At 35.4% G+C, this 8,257-nt stretch overlaps 1 non-coding gene across 1 annotated transcript; it reads right to left on the minus strand.

The window, feature by feature from the left end:
• Nucleotides 1–7,117: 7,117 nt before the first annotated feature.
• On the minus strand, nucleotides 7,118–7,190 carry TRNAY-GUA (transfer RNA tyrosine (anticodon GUA)). The gene has a single exon. It is a non-coding gene; the product is annotated as a tRNA-Tyr (tRNA).
• Between the last annotated feature and the right edge of the window lie 1,067 nt (nucleotides 7,191–8,257).

Below are 8,257 nucleotides of genomic sequence, written 5' to 3' on the forward strand. Positions count from 1 at the left end.
CACTTTGAGAGAGGGACATAGGTTAAGGATGTTTGAGAATAAGGTGCTTAGGAAAATATTTGGGGCTAAAAGGGATGAAGTTACAGGTGAATGGGGAAAGTTACACAACACAGAACTGCACGCATTGTATTCTTCACCTGACATAATTAGGAACATTAAATCCAGACGTTTGAGATGGGCAGGACGTATGGACGAATCCAGAAATGCATATAAAGTGTTAGTTGGGAGGCCGGAGGGAAAAAGACTTTAGGGAGGCCGAGACGTAGATAATATTAAAATGGATTTGAGGGAGGTGGGATATGATGATAGAGACTGGATTAATCTTGCTCAGGATAGGAACCAATGGCGGGCTTATGTGAGGGCGGCAATGAACCTCCGGGTTCCTTCAAAGCCAGTAAGTAAGTAAGTAAAGTTAATAAGCGTGTAGCAGTGACATCGCTACTGCTACCAATGCCGACCGAGTGCAAAGGTGAGAGCCTGAACTCCTGCTACCCTCTGGACCTTCACTGTCGTAAAGTGGCAGTTTTATTACTGTACTGTATTAATTATACAACATTATCACCCTCGTGTAGAATATTGTAAATATAAATTTGGAGTTAGTGCATCAAAACTAACTTAATAAACGACAACGCTCTGAACACCGACCCAACGCCAACTCTTTATGTCTCAAGTGACATATACTGAGGTTGATCAGCCAGAAGGTTAAACGCGTGGCCTCCTGACATTTTCGTCACTACACCAGAAGCAAGCATCAACACTGCGGTCATGACACTACAGTATAACGACATGATTTTCAATAGCTCTATATAATTCTCAGTGGCGTAACTGTTATTTGTTGACCGCTTAGTGCATAAACCATAAAATAATGTCACAATAATTACTTTCCTCGTATAGCTCCTATGTCGTTTTCCATCAATATAATCATTTGAATAATTTCGAGGGAAAAATTAACTTTACAGGGAGTTATTCCTGAAAGCTTAATTTGCATAATACACGTCACTGTACGTAACAGAAAACCACAATTTAAAGTCACACAGAGTTAGTGTGCACTCAAATGTTGGTTGATTGACGGTTGTCAGCGCACTTTGAGGTCTGTGGATATAGAGGGAAAAATTGGATCGGTGTCGGGTAAAGTTCCCGGGTAGCTCAGTGGGAGAGCGTTGGCACGTTTAACCAAAGTTCCCGGGTTCGATACCCGGCCCCGGAACAATTTTTCCCTCGAAATTATTCAAATTAACTTTACAGGGGGTTATTCCTGAAAGCTTAATTTGCAATATAATCATTTGTCTATTAGACATTATATGATTTCATAATAATGCGGTTTATATGACAAAATAATTCGCGGGTGCTCGTGTAAAGGGGGTTAAGTATGATTTGGCTAAACTGGAATAAGTACAGATTTGAACTATCTACAATTACTTTTCTCTTGTGTTAAAGGGGTTAAGTTATTCTTCCTCTACGATGCAGTTACAGTGATCCGTATTTTGTGACAAAGGGGTTTTGTTCAGTACCAAAGGAGAGAAGTTTACAAACCTTACAATTTGACTTGACCCCCTTTACACGAGCACCCGCGAATTTAGAACTAGAGTCGACGGCAATTCGGAAGGCGGTTGTCTGCTAGCGTTTGCGTCGAGAGAGACAGATAGAGAGAGCAAGGCAGCGTACAACATTGCCACATCGTAGGGGAGACTGTTGTACCTTTGAACATTTTTTGTTTTTTATTTTTTGCTACTACCTAGAGGACTCAAAATGAAGTAGATTGTAGAGAAAGCCGCTAACTAGCTCTGGTCGTAGTTTCGGTTTGATTTATTGCGAAGTGTGAGTTCTGTGAACAAAACAATCTTTTTTAGTACCAAAAGTAAACATTTCGTTCATTGATATATGTTTTCTAACACAAAACCAGATTGTATTTGTTACTATCCATCAAGTACAATGTGTTCCATACCATCTGGTGAGTAATAACATATTTTAATTTCCATGATTTATTCGAATCTCTAGTTTTGGGAGCCATATTTGTTTAAACGTGCACCCTCTTGTATCTTTGAACACAGAACATCTTGTACCATGGAACATCTTCCAAGGTGCACGATACTATCGGTTTTTGTCTTTCTTTTATTTTAAGGTCATGTCACGAAGTAAGTCTGGAGTTAAGAGGTCCCCAATTGATCCGGATGCCTTGAAGAAAGCTGTTGAAGCAATTCTTGTTCCTCCAGGAAATATAATCTAAATCAGAGCAGCCTGCTCTGGTTTATGATGGCAAATACATTTTAGATTTGATTGTCAGTTCTTACAGCTATATTCCCACCTATATCCCATGTGTTTCAACTTACAAGAGGGTATGTTCTAAGGTACATGAGCCTGTTGTACCTTTGAACATATTACATTTTATTTTTTCCAGCCTTAATAGATGTGTAGAACAGGAAAATACATACACGAAGCTGTGAAAGAATCCTCAATAATTATTTAAAGCATTTTTTAATTTAAAAAATGTCATTTCCCAAAATTAAAAAAAAAAAATGTGAAAAATGTTTAAAGGTAGAACAGTCTCCCCTACGTCACGCGCACGTGCAATACAAATAGTGCAGGAGAGAATTTAAATTATCAAAAGACAATAATGACCTTAGCCGTTGATTACTGTAAGCATGACACCAAACAAACCCTCTTTCCTTCACTAACAATATTCTTTGCACGGTTCTCAATCCCACACCACATGCTTCTGCAGTCGTTTCTTGAGCATTGGCAACGTTGCAGCCAGTATCAAGATGGCCGGCAACATTCTGCTCGTTAACGTTTTTAAAATAATTATACACCTTAAACACTATTTCCCGCGCCTGCCTTGCAATATTTGCCTTTTTACAGTCTCTTCTTCCATTTATTTATCTTACACACAGAGTATATGTTAGTTTTACTTATTCAGTGTATTGAAACACTCACACGTGAACAAACGAACTCTGGAAGTACTTGTTATAGACTGATTCTGATTGGTTGTACTGTATAAGTTTGTGACGTCACATACCAGAAATGCTAAGGCGCATGTAGTAGCTGACCGCCTTCCGAAATGCCGTCTAGTCTAATAATGGTTTATTATTTTCAATAACTATTTTATCAGAAGATAGTACCTTCTACACATAATGTATGTTGCACATGGCATTCTGGAACATATTACAAACTTATACCACAATTGTGGAGCTTGTTTCCAAAAGGTACCAAATCCACAATTTTCGAAAAACGAGGTACAGATGGCAGCACATTCTTAGCTACCTCTAGAACAGAAACACTAGCCATTTCTCTCGAAAAAGTACCAAATCATGTCTCCAGAAGTCACTGAAAACAGTGTTTTACAGCAGAAAATACCATATCCATGTTGAGTTTGATGCCAAAACATACCAAATCTCTCGCGTGTTCCTATTGGTTCTCGACTTTGTGTCACTGATACGTCACGTGCCATGCAGCAATTTCATTGGCTATTATGATGACGTATTAGTTGTTTGGATTATTGTGACATTAACGAACTTCCATTTTACAATAATATTATCAATTCTGATTCTATTGTTAGAATAGAGGATGAGGATAACATTGATGTTGATTATCATAATTAGAACAAACATAGCCTCCATTTTATGAAATTTAAAGAATGTTTAGTAATATGTAGCCTATTTAATTTTATAGTGCTAATGAACAATCCTTTACATCCCCATTTATAATACTGAATTATTCCATGCCAATATCAAAGCCATGTTCAGGAGGCTAAGAAAAAAGATTCTTCGTTGGTATCCATGGGCTATTTTGACATTAATAAACTCCGATTTTACAGTAATATTATAAATGTTGAGTCTGTTGTTAGAACAGAGGATGAGGATAACATTGATGTTAATTATGATGATTAGAACAACAAACATAGTTTCGTAAAATAACCAAAAACAAAAACAACAAACATAGCCTAATTTTTTGAAATGAAAAATGTTTAATTATGTATTCACTTTTACAGTGATAGTAAATAATTCCTGTACATCCTCATTCATAATTACTGAATTATTTCATGCCAATATGTACCTCATCCAATTGTGTTGCCAAAATGTACCAAATCCAAACTAAAATCATTAATAACTTCCTGGAAATGTGTGAAATATCTTAAATATATGCCTAAATATGATTGGTGACACATGTAGAATAATGACGTAAAGCCATCACAATATGCAATATTTTTTACAGCTATGAGCAATTTTTTTTTTCATTTCCTGTAAAATTAGATCTGTTGGATTTAGTACCTTTTGGAAACAAGCTCCACAATTAGGAGGTTTTAATGATTTTACACATAGTCTGTTCATAACAGTGTGTTTAATGGATATTTAGACCACGAAATTTTACGCATGAATGTTTTTTTCATTTTTATAATGAAGTGCAGCATACGTTACTGATATACAGTGGGACCAACTTATATGGACCTGTGGGGCCAGAGCCCATCCAATAATTTGTCGAGTTATTATTATTATTATTATTATTATTATTATTATTATTATTATTATTTACAAGATTTATTTTAACCCATACCTCAAGTGTTTGAGCCCACTCAGAATAGAGATAACAGAATAGAAAAAAATATAACCTGAATATTATTTACATCGCTAAAAGAACGATATCAAAATATAAATGATAATTTGAATATTATTTATATCGCTAAAGAACGATTAAAAAATAAAATGAAAACTTGAAGAAGGCCCGAACCCATAACCTTCGAATCAATACCGCTAGTCTACGGAACGCAAATATGAAATACTTCCATAGTTCCAGAACTGCTTCTACAAGCATCGTGTAACATCGCCGCGATCCGAAGTGGACTTAGAAAACATTCGCTGTTCAAGAGTGCGGTCACTTTTTTCTTTTTTTTTTTTTTATAACTGTACAAAACCAGAATAGTAATATACGTTACAAGAGCGGTATGTTGACGTTTTCATGTTCTAGGAAAAGATTGAAAAAGCGAAACGTAGTTGAGCTTTTTTAATTTCCGAGAACATGAAAACAAACATACCGCTCATGTATCGTACATTATTTTGTGCGAAGATCGTTTATTACATACCTGAAAGACGAATTTCTAATTAGTTGCAATGAAATCTCCATGTTGGTTTCTGTTTAATGACGCCAACTTCGGAAAACCAAAATATCTTTCTTCAACATTGTTGCTATAAAATGTTTTCTGTGTTTACTATACTCCAGCAGGCCGTGATATACGTCTGTCTTTTTTTTCCCCCCAGTCTATAAATGCGAACTTAAAACAAACGGTAAGGTTATGTAATGATTTATTTTTCATTTTAATATTCTAACAATATTATTTATATAACATATTGCAGTAATAACATCGGCATCTGGAATCTCGAGCAATGCGTATGTTTCAGTAGGCATGCTGTAACACGATTTGCTTGTCATTCTTTTCCCTAATGAGGGAAACCGAGCGCAATAGCTCGTGAACAATAACACGAACGTTTTCCCTTATTTCTTACAAAATTGTTCTCCAGTAATATTTTATGAATGTTAAGCGGAAACTGTTGTTCTTCGGAAAACAAAATGGGTTATAAATTAGACAAAGCCGAAATCGTTCACGCCTCAGTCTACGGTATCTCGCATCGATTCCTCTTCTCGACTTAACAGAATTCTTATGTGTCCTCAAGAACAGATGGGGATCCTGCTCGCAATTTACTACGATCTGAACACGCAACAAGCAGATTATCTGTAGCAGAGAAATCCCGTGAAATCTATCGAGAAAATACAGCATGGCGTAGGTCAACCTGTCTTGTAAGTATAGAGCAGCGTTTCTCAAACTATGGTCCTCGAGGTCTGCCCTTGTGGACAGAAATAAATACGGAAGAGAGATTTGGTTCCGGTAAAGGAAAATATATTCTGTGCCGTGCGCAAATGTCAAATGTGACAATAAAATACGCAGGAAATATTACATAGAACGCCATTATAACAGCAAGAAACATACCGAAAACGTACAAAGGTCTTCGACATCAAATAATGAAAAACATACACGATCTGAATGTAATGTGGATTTATGTAATATAAAGATTTCTGCAAATATTCCGTTCAAGAAACTTGATAATCCACATTTTAGAGGCGAAAAGGCGAAAGAAAAATTTCTCAAATTCGGCAAAAAAAAAAAAAAAAAAAAAAAAAAAAAAAAAAAAAAAAAAAAAAAAACCCGGTTATATAGTTATGTGTAACATTTTGAGTGGAGGGAAACCGACATACTACAGCGCTTGTTTCATTTGCACCTCTAACATCTTGTGACAAGGAAAGAAGCTTTTTCGATGTTGAAAAACTATTTGAGTGAGAGCCGAACTTTCTCTTTCGATAATTTACGAATGTATATTGTGGTTCAGTACAATGTATCCTTAATCATCATGCGGTGGCAGTTAGCATTTGAGGTAAGTTTTTAAATCATCATAACTATATTAAAACTTCATTTCAGTATTTATAGATCGATTGAATGGAGTGACGGGGTTCTCATTACCAGACTGTAGCCTACTCTTTGCCGCTGTTTACGTGAGTGAATGAGAATAGTATAGTCCGTTGTCACTGAACTTAAGACATAACGCACATTTTTCCGCCTTTTAGTTATGACTAACCGACTCACATATCCTTAAACATTTATCTTTCTATATGTATCATAATTTTCACATAGAATACGTTAATAAATATATTAAATAAATTTATCGAATATGTTTCATCGGATCACGCCACATATAGCCTAATTATCCACGCCAAAACCTAGTAATGTCTTCAAAATAATAATAATAATAATAATAATAATAATAATAATAATGATAATAATAATAAATCCTGTCCAGATATTCGAATGAAACTGGGAATAACGTAATTTTATTCTTATGAGCATAATTATTTCATTTGTGACCGTATTTCTTAATAATTCAATTGTAAACAGTAATACATACGTATCCAAAGTGAGAGGACCACGTTAACACAAATTTTAAACGCTGTTTCAAACGTATTAATGAGAGGCGTTATGAACGTAACAGTGTAGAATATTATAGATTTATTAATTTGTCCTACAGAATAATATCTGTAATACTGAAAATTAATATTTGAGGAGAAAAATTCGCTTCGGCGCCGGGAATCGAACCCGGGTCCTTGGTTCTACGTACCAAGCGCTCTGACCACTGAGCTACGCCGAATTCAATCCACAGCACCGGACCGAATCCTCCTCCATCAATGTTTCCCTTTGTGGCCTGACTCCAAGTTAGGCATATATGTTGACGTATATGTCCAATGTCAACTGCCATTATACTAGGAGCGCACTCAGCTGAGTGACTTGTTTGGCCGGGATTCCGCAGTTAAGTGCACAGTAATCTGTACAGACATGCACTGCAGCTATGAGAATATTATAGATTTATTCATTTGTCCTACAGAATAATATCTGTAATATTTACAATTAATACTCGAGGAACAGAAGTGGAAAATTTTAGTAAATCCAGGAATAAAAGTAAATTTTAATATAAATGTGAATATTTTATTATATGCTGACGATGTGGTCATCATTAAAAATAATGAAGATGATCTACAGAGATCTTTGTATTATTTAAATATTATCTCTCAAGAATATGATTTTATAATTTCTACAGACAAAACTAAAATTTTAGCATTTTGGGGAAAATCACAAATACGTTCTAAGATTATTTTTAGAAGGAAGACCGTTAGAACCAGTTGAAAATTTTAGCTATCTGGATTGTGACATAAATACAAGAAATAGATCTGAAGATGATGTTAACAAAAAAGTATCAAAATTTCAAATGATGTGCGGCTCTATCCATCGGACATTAAAGAATAAAACAAGGAAAGATACCAGAATTAAATTTTATAAAACAATGGCTACTCCTCTTCTTCTTTATGGATCAGAAACTTGGGTAAACACAAAAAGAATTCAAAATAAAATACAAAGTGCTGAAATTACATTTTTAAGGAGAACAAAAGGATGTACAAGATCCGATCGCTTTCGAAATGAAGATATCAGAGAGGAACTACATATCTTTAGCATGAATGGAAGAATAAAGGAACATAGAGATAGATGGTTCCAACATATAAACAGAATGGAGGACACCAGACTACCAAACCTCTTATTAAATTACAAAGCGACTGGAAGAAGAGACGTAGGACGACCTGAGGGACGATGGAGAGATAAATTGTGAAGCCGGAACAGGCAACATTGCCTACTCCGTGTAGTGAAGATGATGATGATGATGAT

Source organism: Periplaneta americana, chromosome 11, assembly GCF_040183065.1.
Source record: "Periplaneta americana isolate PAMFEO1 chromosome 11, P.americana_PAMFEO1_priV1, whole genome shotgun sequence".
Lineage (NCBI taxonomy): Eukaryota > Metazoa > Arthropoda > Insecta > Blattodea > Blattidae > Periplaneta > Periplaneta americana.